The sequence below is a fragment of the Lygodium microphyllum genome, chromosome 9 (assembly GCF_053477565.2).
Source record: "Lygodium microphyllum isolate KBCC chromosome 9, Lygodium_microphyllum_v1.1.10, whole genome shotgun sequence".
NCBI classification, from domain to species: domain Eukaryota; kingdom Viridiplantae; phylum Streptophyta; class Polypodiopsida; order Schizaeales; family Lygodiaceae; genus Lygodium; species Lygodium microphyllum.
In genome coordinates this window covers 43,575,515-43,593,022 of record NC_141143.1, presented here as the reverse complement: position 1 = coordinate 43,593,022, position 17,508 = coordinate 43,575,515, and the positions used below count along the sequence as shown (strand labels likewise).

Below are 17,508 nucleotides of genomic sequence, written 5' to 3'. Positions count from 1 at the left end.
ATGAGTCCACCTCATTCTCAAAGAATTCTTAGTCTCCTGTCTTTCCATCATCGTTACTCGATTCTATCTCCTCTATATGTTCCAAGCCATCTTAGATCTCCACCCCTTGCAATATCAACCTCTCCATTTGCATAGTATCCTTATCTACGTTGGGAACATTGCTTTCATCATACACTCTCACACTTTGGGGAGCTTAAGACACAACATACCACCATTGAGGTTGTCGGGGGTTTGGATAGAAAATTACATGTTCAAAATTACATACAAGAGAGATTCAACATTTGAGACATCTACCATGTTGTAATAAAAATTTTAAAAATAGTTCATGCATCTATTCACAATGTGCCAGCAAGACAAACATATCCTTCAGATCCCTCCATCTTTTTTCAGAATCTATTTTGAGAAATTCAGATGGATCTTGTCGAATGGTTGCCCCGGCTCCTTTCAGTACCACTTTGAACCGCTGCATGTCGAATATGAACATGGAGAAGTTACAGTAATCCACTGTGATAACACTTTGCAAGTTTCCAAAATACTCCATCTCATCTATAATGATGTTTGGATGCATGGCTCGCCATTTACTCTCTTCCTCAAACTTTACCATGACACCACAATCCGTTGTGGAGCGCATTTTGTCGATGCGCTCGATGCAGAAATGTCGCATCCGCGACCACGCCGCACTGTATATTTTTTACTATACATTGAAACATTTAGATTAGTTGTCACATATAAAATCTAGATATGACAGCTTATAAAACATGTGGTCACCTTTGGACTACATCCCCTTGAGAATTTCCACTACTCAATAGAGACCTCCATCCCTTCGCGAGAGGCTGCGATCAAAGCTCCATGTAACCATCGTATAGATATAAATCGCGACATCTCCTCCATGCCCTCGGGATATCGAATTGGTTGATGGTGCGTACTATGTCGAATTTTCGATCGCACTTCTTTCCGATCTATCTTGGCTTGCTCGTACCTAACGAGCCACATCTCCATGGATGCATGGTGCAACATATAAAAACGATTCACTTTCTCCTCCATTGCAACATCCATCGTTTTTTTATTCCATTTTCAGCTACCACATCTCCACTCAGTCTATCATCGTCCTTCAGTGACCATCACATATTGTTGTCTAGCTATTGTAAAATATGCACTAATGGCTCAAACACCAACGACCCTTCACCCATGTTACCTTCTAGCTGAGTGACGTTCATGCATGGGCCATCCCGCGCATTGAGAACGCAAGCAGTCGCCAAGTCACTTTCTGCAAACGTCGCACCCGCCTCTTCAAGAAAGCCCACAAGCTTCCTGTGTTGGGTGATGCACAGGTGGCTGTTATGGTCTTCTCCTCGACAGGCAAAATGCACCATTATGCCAGCTCAAGGTACTCTCAGCTCTCTTTCCACACTAGTATCGGATTTAGACAGTATACACACATTCCATTTCTTCTATGTTGTGCTATAATTGCCTTTGAGTTTTAGCATGTCGTACATCTTGGAACGTTATTGGGATTGGCGGAGCTCACTCTACCTTCCTTCTCCATTCAACCCTGCAGATCTCTCGCTGCAAGACAGAGTAGAGGCACTAGAGCTATTCCATTCTCCTTGTTTCGTCTTTCATTACTGAGAAAGGATTATCAAGTGGTTTGCTTTGCTACTGTCGTGTTTATTCATCCGGCTCTTTGTGGAGGTCGATAGAAAGTCAACATTAACTTTTGCTAAAATTTTAGGAATAGGATCTCATTACGAAGGATGCCAATAGTTGTGGGAAACGTACGCAGAAAGTCTTCAAGGAGCCGTGCATAGGATTGCCTTAGACATTATGCGAAGGAACAACGCAAAGAAGTCATCATGGAGGTGGCTTACGAAGATAGTTTTCTTACAATTGCAATGATACGTTGGGAGTTGCTTAGACTGGATATGATGGTTGGATAATGTGCCATGTGAACTTGACATTACTTGCAAGTTGCAAGACGTACAAGAGATTCAAATCGTCCTTGGCATGGCAGTGTGGCGTTACCCTAAAGGCATATCCTTCACTAGACGATGCATTTTATTCAAATTGTCTCCGAGGCATGATGTATGGAAAATTTGTGTAAGATTCCACTAAGAGAAGAAAACATGTGAATTGTCAATATGGGAAGGATGTAGGGATATGTGCATATTAGCCAACAGGAGAGAGGCCCCATGGATGCTTAATGCATGTCTCTAGCTAGACCATGTAGGTCTTATGTGATTCATGAGAAAAGAAAACTCCCATCAAAGCATGGTGAAGCTATCCTATGTCCAAAGGTTAGTTTTTCCTCAAACAAGCTTACTAGATAATATTTCTCTATTGCAATGGGAAGTTAAACCAAGGAAGAGCATGTAAGTACAAATGATGGATATTCTAGTTGAAGCCTTGGACATACTTAGTGTAAGGAATAACACAAAGATCTTCTCAAGGTGGAATGAAGAAACAAGTATTGCTTCCAAAAGTAATAGCTCCCAAATGCCCAAGATAGTCCAAGAATGGAGCTTCATAGACATATAGAAGTCCCCTATGATTATCCAACATTCCTCACTCATTTGCGATGATGATTCCTTATTGTGGAAATTTTGTATCTATGAGTAAAGTATATGAATATCAACTCAAAAAATAGATAGTTATTTAGGAAAACTAGGTCTTGACTAGAGAAGATCCATACAGTGGACACTTTAGTAGGTGTACGTACCTCCACCTACTTGCATTTACCACTCTATTATAATGACCACGATGTATTTAGTGTAGATGTTCGAACCCATCTATCTAGGTGGTTCATCATCATCACTGTTCTCATGTGTTGAGCTTTCTATCTTAACAACGTTTGAGATGTGGAAGATGATCACTAGCTATCAAGGGAGTGAACCATAGTCCTCTAATACGAAGGAGTGACCTGAGTAGTAAAACACAAATCCTAGAGTGTCAGAGTTGTCAAACGTAAGGAGAGTAGCACAGATACTGATGCCCTGTGGATAAGGATGATGCTTGATGATGGAGGATGAGTCGGGCTACAAAATGGTAGGTCCCAATAGCCTTTGTGAGAGACCAGTGATGTCACATAATGGAGGAGGAGCCAGGTTGCAAAAACACATGTCCCAATAGCCCCTATGATACACGAATGATACTAGGTGATGGAGGAGAAGCTAGGCTGCAAAAACACAAGTTCTAGGAGTCCCTTAATAGATAAGTGATGAGATCACTTACGCTTAGTAATGTAGATTGTCGCCACAGGCTAGGATATTGACGACAAGCTGGAGATGATGATGCCAGACAAGGAGAACATATCCACAATGAAAAACGCAAGTGAAGGTGGAACCTAAAGGAGAAGGGTGTTGACGCCAAGTAGATGATTGTGACACCAGGTGGAAGATGCTCCAAATACAAGACCTGATGCTCGAACACGGTGCTTGAAGTAGAAGACGAAGGGTGAAGGCAACCATGAGCCATGAGCTCCAGTGTCCTCTTGAAGGGGTATGAGGGTAGTAGAAGGGGCTCGTGAGAGAAGAGAAGGGTGTTTGATGATGGAGAAAGAGGGATGAAGAATGAATGAAGAGTGGTTGTGGTGGGGTGAAGAATGAACGGACTGCCTCTTTACAGGCATAAGCTGCGTAGCATGTTGCACTGTTGTGTGGGCATCCATTGAAAAAGTAGCCAAAATATAGGCACTAACCATTTTTGGGGCTATGAATGTGCAATACTCTAAATGAAGTCTAGAAATTGAAGAAGTGGTTTCTCAACACTCCCCTCTCAGGCCTAAAAAGGGATAAAGAAAGAGAAGCGAAGAGGGATACAATGAAGAAGAAGAGAATCTCAGAGATCTAAGATTTCCACCTGAAAAGGTAACTTGTAGTAAGGAATAGTAGACGCAATGAGCTATAGAATGTGAGTCCACTTCGAAAGAGAAGCCACTAGCTTTGTAACTCCATGCTGGGAGAAATCGGAAGGCCGCCTCACCAAAACCTCCTAGGCCTTGATCTACTAGTCTTGGAGGATCTTGGGTATCAGTAGGAGAAATGATTGCATGAAGATAACCACCCCTAGAGATTAAATGATAGGTGATGAACTTTATGATGAGGAGGTGCCCCCCTTGAGGGTCAAGATGTAGGGGCCGTGCCACCTTTGAAGTTGAACAAGTACAATCCCCTTATAAGGGAAAAGAGAGTACATCCCCCTTTGAATCCCCCTCTGCGAGAAATAGGGAATCCAAAAACTCATGGATCATGGACTCAAAATCATCTGATGGTGAAGAAAGTGGTTTTGATCTTGTTGAAGAAGGTATTTGGGATATCAAAGATATTTGAGAACTCCCAATGGTAGCCTCTCGAACTTGAGTAGTCGAGGGTGGAGAAAAGGGAGACTTAGGAGACTGGGAAATTGACACTATCTCTCAAACTTGAGTAATAGAAGGGATCAAACAATCACTGTCTCTTGAGTGTATTCTGGATGTAAATGATATTGAGATAAAGGTGGCTATATTTGTATAAAGTGCACAAATTGTGACTGATATTAACATTTGGGATAAACATATTGGCTATGTAAATTTGCAACAGATGAAGAATATGCAATCACATGAGGGCTTGCCTAAGCTCAAAGTGGTTGATGTATAAAAAGTATATGAAGCGTATCAATATACAAAACAAACAAGACATACATTTTCTCATGATATATATATTGAAATGTCAACGTCTACACGAGCTGTCACTCACATACATGGATCACCATTTCTCCATTCATATCACTAATGTGGTTGGTACCTCTATCCGCTATCATTTCAATGATACTTTGTAACTAAATATAAATTAATCTATCTATCCTAGTCATGGGGTATCTATCTAGTTATCTTTTTAGTTAGTGTATTCACACTATGAACCACTTGTATATTATATATGTCGTACTATCTTATTCTTGGGAGACTATTATAGTGACGAAGAAGAAGAAGAAGAATAAGAAGAATAAGAAGTAGAAGAAGAGAAGAAAGACTAGGGTTTTTAGCTTCCTATATTATGTGCATTCTCTATATATTGTGCATCTTACAAGAGCTCAAGCTTCCTCTCTCTTCCCTATCTTTTCATGGTATCAAAGTGACAATTAGGCAAGGAGTTGTGAGCTCCAGGCACAAGAGTCTACAAGAAAGCCGTATAGTGGAGTATACATGTGGAGATCTCTCTCATATGGTCTCTGATTGAGGAGTTGTCTTCACAAGCTTAGAGTGCTTGATTTATAACTGTGCAGTAGTATACATATTCTGGGCTTGTTTTGGTATCTGATCAGGAGTTAGAGGCTATTTGTGTGCAAATTTGGCAAGGCAAACCAACTTTTCAAACCTTGTGATTTTGCAAACAGATTGCGGATGTATTAAGTTCAATACAGGTGTTTCTCATGCTATGCTTATGTATTAAGTTCAATACAGGTGAGAGTTTACCTAAATTAGCATGTCATTGGTAAGAGAAGATTTTTAAATGTGTTCCATAATGTCTGAGAGATTTAATCAAATTGTTAATGATAAGATTGAGAAGTGTAGCTTTCATGTTTGAAAGTTGAGATTGATGAATTTTCCTAACGGTTACTCGCACTGCATTAAAGGAGATGATGCCAAGGCTCCAGAGTTATCGGAGGAAAATGGCATACATAAGTAAGCCAAGGCATTTAAGGAATGGAATCAAGGTGCTCAAAAAGTTACGTAGTGGCTTTTCATCAGCGTTTCAAATAACATGATTGGACATATATATGATGTAGATAGTCTTGCAAAAGCAAAGAATAACTTGGTCAAATAGTTTGGTAGAAATACTAAAGCTAGAAAGTTATAGTTGAAGTCTAAGTTGAATAATATAAAGTGTAACAATTTGTCTAATAATGACTATGCACTGAAGATTAAGAGTGTTGTTGAAGCTCTTGGATCTATTTAAGTGTAGATTGATGATGATGATATAGTGGTTGTATGTTTGGATAGCACAAGGATGAGTATAACCAGTTTGGAACCTCCATCAATACATGAGACACCATCCTTGGTTTTGCAAATCTAATATCTATGTTGATATAAAGAGAAAAACTTGGGTCTTGCTCCATCTTCATCACAAAACAAGAATAGTTCAAAACAAGTGCTCTACTCTAATACAAGTAGAGGTAGAGGTCATGGTGGTGGTTTTCATAGTAAGAATCAAGGGTAATCTCATGACACGGGAGTAGTTACATACGTATAGTAGAGACCAGTTTGGAGATAGGGGGAGCCATAGAGGATGTCGCACATAGAATGCAAATTATGATAATAGAGAATGCTATAATTGTGGTCAAAATGGTCATATTATATATGATTGTCCATAAAAGAGAAGAGATGAAAATAACAAAAATGAGAGAAGTTTGTTGTGCAACACATGATGAATGTAATAAATGCAGATGTATCAATAACAATGACTGATGATGTATGGTATGTGGATTCAAGTGCCTCTAACAGACATCTCATGGAGACTAGTTGAGAGAAATAAACAATCCTAAAATCCTTGATTTTGTGAGAATCACTAACAATACAGTGCATCCTATTGTTCATATTGGGAGTGTCCCATTCTTTATATTGCAGGATATAAAAGTGTTTGTTCTGATGTGTTGTATGTGCTTAACATCACAAAGAACTTGGTTTTTGTTGGGCAAAGAGTTGAGCTGGGATTGCAAGTATAGCTCAATTAGAATGGCTTCTTCATAGAAGATTTCAAGAATGGATGTAAATTAGTTGCAAAGGGCAAGTATGTGTGGGATGTGGGAAGGATGTTTACCTTGGATATAAATGTACCCAAGCTAAAGGTTGCTATGTTTGCATGAGGTGTAGGAGTTGTGGTTGCCATTGATATTTGGTATAGTTATAATAGCCATGTAAATGTGTAATTGTTGAAGAATATCTAGTTACAAGAAATTTTAATAGGCTTATTGAAGTTAAAGGTGGCTAATATGTAGAAAGTGTGTGAAGCATGTCAAATTGGAAAAAAGACAAGATATGTATTTTTCTCATGATAAACATGTAAACATGCATTTGCTTTATATTATAGATTCAGATGTATGGGATCTTATAGATACTGCATCAATTGCTAGATGTAAGTATTATGCAATCTTTATTGATGAGCATACAAGAAAGATATATGTGTACTTCATTAAGGAGAAAACTTAGGTGTTATCTCACTTTAAGGATTTAAATTTGATTGAGAAACAAACATGTGTGTAGATTAAGTACCTGAGGTCAGATGGAGGGCAAAAGTATCCCTCTGATTTTCTAGACAACATGGAATTCAAAGGAGGTTTACATATATGTATACTTCGTAACAAAATACTGTTATCAAAAGGAAGAACATGTACATTGTAGAAACTACACCAGTCTTGATAGTTGAAAAGAATGTGTCTCATTATTATTGGGCTTAAGCTATCTCTACAGTTGTGTATATTATAAATAGAACTCCCATTGCTGCAGTGTGTGATGTGATACCAGAGGAGAAGTCTACTAGTAAGAAACCAAATTTGTCACATGTTAAAGTATTTGGATGCATTGCATATGTACATGTTCTTGATGAGCTAAGAATAAAGTTGGATTTGAAAGCTAAAAAGTGTGTATTTCCTTGAGTAAAAGGGTTATATATACTCTAATCAAACTACACACAAGTAAGTTAGAAGTAAGCCAAGATATTGTGTTTAATGAGATGAGAAGTTGATATGCTATTGAAAAATAGATTGTTGCAGATGATGGAAAAAAAAAAGGTGATTGCAAAAAATATGGATTCATAGTCATCTGCATTGAATGGGCCAAAATATACTTTGTTTAGTAGATCTATTGAGCTCCGGCAGATCATGGATGAATATATAAATGCATAATGTGAGTTCAAAATAAAGGTTTTTTAAAACATTGTTTTTATATATTTTTACATACAGAAGGGTATCATATGAAGGGGTTACTTACAGATTGAATAAAAAAGAGCTATGTTTTATTCAAGAAAATTTTAATATTAGGATATTTATAAATAGGCCATGAATGCACATGATATAGAGCATATATATATATATATATATATATATATATATATGCATGCATGCATGTATGTATGTATGTATGTATATATATATATATATATATAGTGGATCTCTTGAGCTATTAAGAGACTATAGAGTGGTAGGTTACATGCGAATATACTCCTATAAGTATAAAAAATATATCACATAAGTAAAAAAAAGAGTAGTTTATTTGCTTGGTGTGCTAGATATTTTGCTAGGCTATTCACATGTAGATGGTGAGTCTCATGGATCAAATCAGAGCATGGACGATGAGTTTGGTATTCCACTCACTTGTACATATGGCCTAAGGAAAATTAAGGTTGATGTTGAAGGGAGTGAGCCCTCGGTCGAAGCCTATGAGTGGAAGTAAGAGCTATGATTGAAGGAGCAAGAGAGATCGAATGTGGGAACTTCAATAGTTACAATGTATGATCGGTATTCCATATTGAAATGTCACTAAAAGAATAAATAATGAAGTGATAGTTATGGACACTTGTCACCTATAGTATACAGGGGTGCCAAAATTATCAGTGTAACTAATACACTAACGACTAGGCACATGTAGCTTTATCCCTAATAATCTCCCACTTAAAGGTAAACGTGTCTCAAGCGAAAAGTGAAAAGTAGAAAGAAGAAAGTATAGCATATACATACGATACAACAAGATGAGGAATAGAGGTCATCTCATCCAACATCCATCAACCTCCTAAGAAAGGTAAAATGCTTCGCTACTACGAGACTTTTCGTGAGAAGATTTGTAAGATTTTGGTCAGTTTTTTTCTTGACAAGCATAATGGACTTGTCCTCAATGATGCTTCTGATAAAGTGGTAATGCACCTCAATGTGCTTTGTCTTTGCATGGAAGACTAGATTCTTGGCTAACTAAATAGCACTCATAGAATCTAAATACAATGTAAGGACCATATCAATAATACTAAGGTTTGTCACTAGATGGCCTACTCAAAGAGCCTCTTTGTGAGCCTCAATGATTGCAACGTACTTTGCCTCTGTAGTAGAGAGGGTCATGCATTTCTAAATCCTAGACATCCAAGAAACAACACTTCCAGCAAAGGTGAAGACATAGCGAGAGCTAGACTTCCTACTATCTACATGTCATAAATAATGAGAGTGAATGTATCCCATGACTTTTGTATCTTAGTCACCATAACATATGCACATATCTGCTATGTCCTTAATGTGTCTCATGATACTCTTCACGGCATCTCAATGTTGCCTACCAAGTGTAGCTATATAGCATGCCATAACTATGACTGCAAATGCTATGTCAAGAGGAGTGGTTATCGTGGCATACATCAAACTACCCACTATGGATGCACAAGGGATCTTGGCCATCTTAGCCCTCTACTCATCTAGATGTGGACAATCCACGAACAATTAGTCTAACTAACCTTCACATGAGAAGGTAGAGGTCAACCACTAGGCTTATCATCTTGCATATAAAATTGCTCAAGGGCTTTATGAATATACTCTTGTGATAATTAAAGGAGCCCCTTAGAGTGATCGCGTCAAATCACATCACAAGAATATGTGAGGCCTATCCCATGTCCTTCATCTCAAAGTGCTTCTTAAGCTGAATTTTTGAGGTATCCAACTCATCATGAGCTCTCCTAGCAGTAAGTATATCATCCACATAAAATATCAAAATCCTAAGACTTACATCACGAGCCTTCTTTGTATATAAACATAGATCCATAGTATTAGGGCTATATCCTTGTGAATGCAAAAAAGCATTAGACTTACGGTACCATTCCCTAGGTGCATGTTTAAGGCCATAAAGAATATTTCTTGAACTTGCATACTAGGTATTTCCTATCTTTTTCTTAAAGCCGATAGGTTTTTGCGTATAAATATCATCATGTAAGTCTCCACATAGAAAAGATGTCTTTACATCCATCGATCTAGCTGAGCAATCAATGCTAGTACCAAGCGTAGGGTCATCATCTTGACCATAGGAGAAAAGACTATATTGAAGCCAATTCTATATTCCCACTTGAAATCCTTAGCTATCAGTTTGGCCTAATAATTGGGCCCGAGCCTTACAACCTATATGCGAGACCACGAGACGATTGTGGCATGGAGGGTTATATGGATTAGACTAGATTTAGGGGACTTATGCCATGGAGTCCTCAATGTCTATGCTCTTACTCAGGTTACGTACGTAGCACTTTTGAATGGAGATTGCAATAGGACTTCCAGAGGTGGACTCTTGGATTGTTAGAGGAGAATTCAAAAACCTGGAGGCCTTAAAGGACTATAGGGCAGAGGTAGAGATTACTAGGTATGGCTGGAGAGGAGCGCGAGGCATGGTAGGTCTTCCTCCTTGTAGTAGGAGCACGTGATGCCTGGTGGGACCCAGTTTTGCATAGGAGAGAGAGCTTGCTAGACTTCTCTTGGAGATACAGGCAGCTGGGCAGAGCTCTTTTGGAGCAGTTGGACTATATCTGTGGGAGAGTGGGGGTGTTCTCGAGGAGGCCAGGTATGGCAGCTAGTTGGCACCACTTTGTTTGATCACTACTCGGTTCTCCTCACACTTGATGCTTCCACCTCTGCCCTTGACACGTGATCGTGCCAGATCCTTGACTAGGGAGGAGGTCAGGAGGGAGATTAAGTAGCTTTGGACTAGGGAATGGTGGGCTAGGGGGGGGACTGGATCATAGGGGAGGTTGTAGAGGTCTTAGCCGAGTCAAGTAAGATCTAACCACAAGGCAACCCTACAGGCTAGGTAGTGAAAGGTGAGAAGGATCGAAGCTTGCACGCGAGCTATGGCGGGAGAGCAAGAGCAAGAAAGAGAGAGACAAGAAATGGGAACTCCAACAGTCACAATGTGTGACCGGGCCTTCCTTTATTCAAACTGTCACTAAAAGAATAAAGAATAAAGTGACGTGACGGGCGCCCGCCACCTGCAGTGTGCAGTGGCGGGTACTGTCAGTGTAGTAATACACGGGGCGGCACGGCGGAGGCGCCTTTACCCCCAACAACCTCCCACTTAAAGGCGAATCTACCCTAGTGAGAGAGAAAAGAAAAAGAAAAGACAGTACAAATGTACATAGGTACAAGGGATGAGGAAAGGTTGACATCTCATCCAACGCCCATCAACCTCCTGAGGAAGGCAAAGCGCTCAGTAATGAGGCTCTTCGTGAGCAAATCTGCAGGATTCTCGTCAGTGGAGATCTTGACAAGGTCAACAGAACTGTCCTCCACGACACCACGTATGAAGTGATACCTCACCTCAATGTGTTTCGTCTTCGCATGGAAGACCGGATTCTTAGCCAACTGAATGGCACTCATAGAATCCGAATGCAGTGTAGGTGTAGCATCAATCCCAAGGTCAGCAACTAGACGGCCTAACCATATGGCCTCCTTGCAAGCCTCAGTGGCTGCAACATACTCGGCCTCAGTGGTAGACAAAGCCGTACACTTCTGAACCCTGGACATCCAAGAGATAGCCCCTCCAGCATAGGTGAATACATAGCCAGAAGTGGACTTCCTACTATCTGCATGTCCTGCATAATCGGAGTCAGTGTACCCCACGACCCCTGTATCCTGGCTGCCATAGCAAATACACATATCTGCTGTGCCCTTCAGGTACCTCATGATACCCTTCACGGCATCCCAATGTCTACTGCCAGGTGTAGCCATATAGCGTGCCACAACACCAACTGCATGTGCAATATCTGGACGAGTGGCTATCATGGCATACATCAAACTGCCCACGGCTGATGCATAAGGGATCTTGGCCATCTCGGCTCTCTGCTCATCTGTCTGCGGACAATCGGCCTGTGATACCTTCACATAAGAAGGTAATGGACAGCCAATAGGCTTTACGTCCTGCATGCGGAAGCGCTCAAGGACTTTATGAATGTAATCCCGCTGTGAGAGATACAAAAGTCCTTGATGCCTATCGCGCTTAATGCGCATCCCAAGTATATGTGAGGCCTGTCCCAAATCCTTCATCTCAAAGCTCTTCTTCAGCTGAGATTTAAGAGCATCTAGCTCATCATGAGCTTTCCCTACTATCAGCATATCATCAACATAGAGTACCAAGATAAGCAAACTGCCATCACGGGCTTTCTTCGTGTAAAGACACGGATCCATAGCACTCCTGCTGTAGCCCTGTGACTGCATAAAGGCATCAAACTTATGATACCATTCCCTAGGTGCCTGCTTCAAGCCATACAAGCTCTTCTTCAACTTGCACACTAGGTGCTCCCTGCCAGGTTCTGCAAAGCCCTTAGGCTGATCCATATAGATCTCATCATGCAAGTCCCCATGTAGAAAAGCCGTCTTGACATCCATCTGATATAGATCTAAGTCAAGCTGTGCAACCAAAGCCAAGACTAAGCGCAGGGTGGTCATCTTAACCACAGGAGAGAAGACCTCATCAAAGTCCACACCATGTTCCTGCTTAAAACCCTTTGCTACCAATCTAGCCTTGTATGCCGGCTTGGGGTGTCCAGGGGTACTTTTCAGCTTGTACACCCACTTGCATGGCAAAGCCTTCTTGCCCTTAGGCAAGGCAACCAAATCCCAAGTCTCATTCTTATGCAGGGAGTCTATCTCAGACTGCATAGCCCTCTCCCAGGAGTGACTGTCACCCCTGCGCATAGCCTCATCATAAGTGAAAGGCTCTCCTGCATCTGTAACCAAAACATAATGCATAGAGGGCTGAAATCTGTCAGGTGGACGTCTATCTCTAGCAGACCGTCTCACCGCAGGCTCTGCTGCCTGTCTAACTACCTGTCCAACATCCTGGCCCTGTGGAGGAACTGCTGCAGGCTGTACTACTGGCTGTGCTGGAGCTTTAGGCTCCTCCTGAAAGATCACTCTGCGGATCTCAACCACCTTCTCAGGCTGCTTGTGCATCTTGTCTTCATGGAAGACGACATCATGGCTGCGTACTATTTTCTGCGCCTGCGGATCCCATAGGCGATAGCCCATCTCTCCTGACTCACCATAGCCAAGGAATATGCATTTAATGCTCTTTGGATCCAATTTACTCCTCTTGTCCTTGGGCACATGGCAGAATGCCTCACATCCAAAGACACGGAGATGCGCATAAGAGGGTGGCTTACCAGCCCAAACTTCCTCTGCAACCTGGAAATCCAATCCACTAGAAGGCGATCGGTTTATGACATGCACTGACGTACTAACTGCCTCAGCCCAAAAACTCGGGGGTAGGCCTGCATGGCTAAGCATAGAGCGCACACGCTCCTGAATAGTCCTGTTCATGCGCTCAGCCAAACCATTCTGGGGTGGGTTGTAAGGGGCGGTCAACTGACGCTTAATACCCCTGTCATCACAAAACTGCTCAAAAGCATGCGAGACATATTCTCCCCCATTATCTGTCCTAAGGCATTTCAGCCTATACCCAGTCTGGTTCTCAACAAGAGCAAGCCATCTCTGAAAAACTGCCAAGACATCGGACTTCTGCTTTATGGGATAAGCCCACACTTTCCTAGAAAAATCATCAATGAAGGTAACGAAGTACTTCGCGCCACCCATAGACATGCAAGGCATAGGCCCACAAACATCGGAATGCACCAATGCCAAGGGCTCACTCATGCGTGGCCTACCCGATTTCTTATGCGTAGACCTATTCTGCTTACCATAAAGACAATGATCACACGAGTCAAAACATGCATAATCCAAAGGCGGAAGATACTGCAAACCAGATAACATTTTCATTCCTTTCAAAGACATATGCCCCAAACGGGCATGCCAAAGTGATACATGTGGGATAGAGCCCACTGCCAAAACATGGTCTACAGAAGACCCAGATACAACAAGAGGATAGAGGCTGCCAGCCTTGGCGCCTCTAGCAAGCACAAGTCTGCCTTTGGTAATCTTCCAGGTAGAATCCCCAAAACAGACATGAAATCCTGCATCATCCAACTGTCCTGCAGACATAAGACTACGCGTAAGCGCAGGTACATGACGTACATCCCTGAGCAAAAAGGAACTGCCAGTGGAAAACTGCAACTGAATATCTCCACAGCCCACAATATCAAGAGACCTGTCATCTCCAAGTTTGACTGATCCAGATACAGTACGGTAAGAGTGAAACCACTCACGGTAAGGCGTCACATGGAAGGACGCACCTGAATCCAATAACCAGCACTGTGCATACATACTAGGTGTCTCAGTCAAGTGTGAAGCATCAGAAGAACTAGCTGCAAGTATAAACTCATCACCACCATCGGACTCTTCAGTCTGCGTGACATTAATTTCCTCAATCTTGACGTTGGACTTCGCAGGTACTATGCTGCAATCAGAGGACTTCTCCTGCACTTTATCTTTCCCCTTATCCTTGCGCTTCTCATTGCGCAACTCATGACACTGTGGTCTAATATGGCCCTTTTTCCCACAATGATGACAAGTGACATTTGCATTGCGTCCACGCGACTTACTACGCGACTTGCCACCACGAGATTTAGACCGACCCTTCTGCGAGTCACGGCCTCGGCCATTACCACGGTCATACCTGTCATTCCTGCCTCTAACTGTCAAAGCATGACTACCACGAGAGGCATCCAAGTTTTTGCGATTCACCTCTTCCTGAAGAAGAGCACTCTCAACATCTGCCAATTTTAGAGTAGCACTAGAGGCACAAAGAGCAGTGCGGAATACATCCCATGACTCATTCAGAGTTCCAAGCAAGAAAAGAGGAGTTACTTCCTCTCCAAAGGTGATATCCTGCGAAGTCAGGTTCTTCAATATAGAATGGAACTGGCTCAAGTGAGCAGACATAGTTGCATTATCCTTCATGCGCAGATCCATAAGCTGCTTCAACCAGTACATCTGACTCGCTGGACTTTTCTTATCATAAAGATTCTTGATCTTATTCCATAGATCCCATGCACTCTGTGCTTCCTCAAATACATTATAATGTACCTGTTCAGTGAGAGACAATACAATCGTGGACTTGCATAGCTCATCAAGTTCAAGCCAGTCATCAATGTCCATAGTTTCAGGCTGCTCCCCACTCAACCGAAGTGGCTTAATCTGAGATTTCTGCACCAAGACCTGCCAAATTTGACTCTTCCAGTAAGAGTAGTTGGTACCATCCAACTTTGTAATGTTAAACATGGCACTATCATGCGAAGATGACGCCATTATGCAGGCTGGAAATGCCCAAACAGTCCAAAACTGCTTGCTGTTTTATTGCAGAAACTGCCCAAAAATGACCAAAACGGGGTCCAAAGGGTGAGCAAAGTGTGCCAAAAGTTGCTGCCCACTTAGTACTAGGTGCGGTACACCAAATCAGGATATTTCAGCATGAAAAGTACACCTCAATCCACCAATAACTGCTTGCTGTAATAAATTGCATGTATGCAGTCTAGAGAGCAAACTGTTCCAAAATAGGATCCAATGTCAAGCAAACAATGCTAGGTCCAAAGCCGGCATGAAACGGACATAAGCAAGGCCAATGACAGTGAAAAGAACATGAGCTCAACACCAAGCATGTCAAAATAACATCTGCCAGTGAAAGGCACACCACCAGACACTCTAGGCAAAGTGTTCCTGTAACTGCCAAAACCTGACACAAATAGGTATCTGCTCAAAGAGAAAGATCCAAATATGAGACTCAGCTCATAAGCATCCTGTGAACCAAGAGTACATCAATGCATATCCATAAAGATCGGAGTATGATCCCAAAGTCTCAATGTGTATGTAGCTGCTCAAGACATAAACTGCTCCAAATACATGTAAGTGCTCCAATAGCATGCAACTGTCAAAGGTCAAGAAAGCATGTAAAATGCTCCCACTGGCACAAAAGGCGTACAAAGCGAGCTCAGAAGCTCAAACAACCCAAGAGAAAGCACCAGTGATAAGTGACCCTGTCAATGCATCAAGCGCATCCGAGACAGCATGACATACATGAAGCACCGGTCGTATTAACCATGAAGCAATACATAAGCCCAAATAAGCTCTCGGTCAACTCAATGACATCCAAATAGCAACCAAGATCAGTGATCAAGTAAGCCGGGAATGCTCAAATACATCCAAATCCAAGCTCCAAATGTCGGTATGGCATACACGAACCAAATAGCATATGTCACGAACCAAAGCATGTAATGCAAAAGCCTAACTGTCAAGCAGAGACATGAGGCATAGGCGGTCCACGAGCATGCCGAGTCGGTCCAAATGCCAGTGAAGACGGAGCTAATGCGAAGCTCAAAAGCATCCCATAATCTCATACATATGCTCCAAGTCGTCCCCAAATGTCAGAGATATCATGCCAAAGCTCAAAGCATACATCCGGTGTCGGTAGGTAAGTGCCAAAGCATGTAAAGTACCTTCAGCCCACTGTTATTCCAGCATGTATTTACTGTTCTAAACAGTAGATTTCAGCCCCGAATTCAAGCCAAAATCATGGTCAAACCAAATGCATACATCCCCAATACATCCGGGTAGGAAGTAGACCGCATACGGGCATCAAACAAGGTAATCGGAGTAGAGTATAAGCATTAAATGCCAATGCCAAGTGTGGCTGCCCTGTTTCCAGCACTGTATAACAGTAAATAACAGTCCCAAATCAGCCAATATTTCAAGCCAAAATCATGGCATAATCATGTGCATACATTCCCAAGGCACTAGGCATCATGTAGACCGCATACGCGCATCAAATAGCACAACCGGAATGGAGTATAAGCAACAAATGCTAATGCCAATGGTGCTGCCCTGTTTTCAGCCTGTTATAACAGTTTATGACAGTCCCAAATCTGAAGAAATCAGCCCCGAAAGATCAAGACCAATACCCAAAGCTTGAATGACATCAAACATGAAGTCTATAGCCCTCTTGATCAAGGTAGAGAGCAAGAAGCAATGGCCAAGTGTGGAGCTGAAGTAGATGAGTGCTCACAGCCTGGAAAAAATGATGCAATCTGCCGTGTTGGTGCTGAACTTGCTGTTGCTCCACATGGGCTGAAAAGGGGGTAATGGGGGGCTCAATGATGGCCCAAGGTAGGCACATACCAAGCCATGAAGGCCCAATGCAAAGGGGAGGGAAGATATGAGCTATGGAGCTCAAGAAGAGTGGCTGCCCTTTGTTCTTGCCCTGTTTCAATCTGAGAATACACTCAAATGCCTACAAATGCTGAAGCAATACCTCAAGGGCAAGGCCCTGATGAAGCTCAAGAAGGCCAAGATGGAGCTCGGGAAGCCGGGGAGAGTCGGGAGCTCAAGAGGTCGGCTATGGCTGCCGGGATGGAGACCCAATGCGTGAAGCGAGTCGATGCGAAGGTCGGGAAGCACCGAGTCGAGCTCGAGCAAGAAAATGCCAAGCTCTGATACCAGTTGAAAGGTGAGAAGGATCGAAGCTTGCACGCGAGCAATGGCGGGAGAGCAAGAGCAAGAAAGAGAGAGACAAGAAATGGGAACTCCAACAGTCACAATGTGTGACCGGGCCTTCCTTTATTCAAACTGTCACTAAAA

General features: G+C 42.1%; 1 protein-coding gene and 1 long non-coding RNA gene across 3 annotated transcripts in view; one reads left to right on the top strand and one right to left on the bottom strand.

The window, feature by feature from the left end:
* LOC148030986 (MADS-box transcription factor 22-like) overlaps positions 1–17,508 on the top strand; it is a 151,244-nt gene that overhangs the window by 36,507 nt on the left and 97,229 nt on the right. The gene's annotated exons all lie outside the window — the stretch shown is intronic.
* The window catches only part of LOC148030987 (uncharacterized), a 38,624-nt gene that overhangs the window by 1,603 nt on the left and 19,513 nt on the right, over positions 1–17,508 (bottom strand). The window lies entirely within an intron of this gene.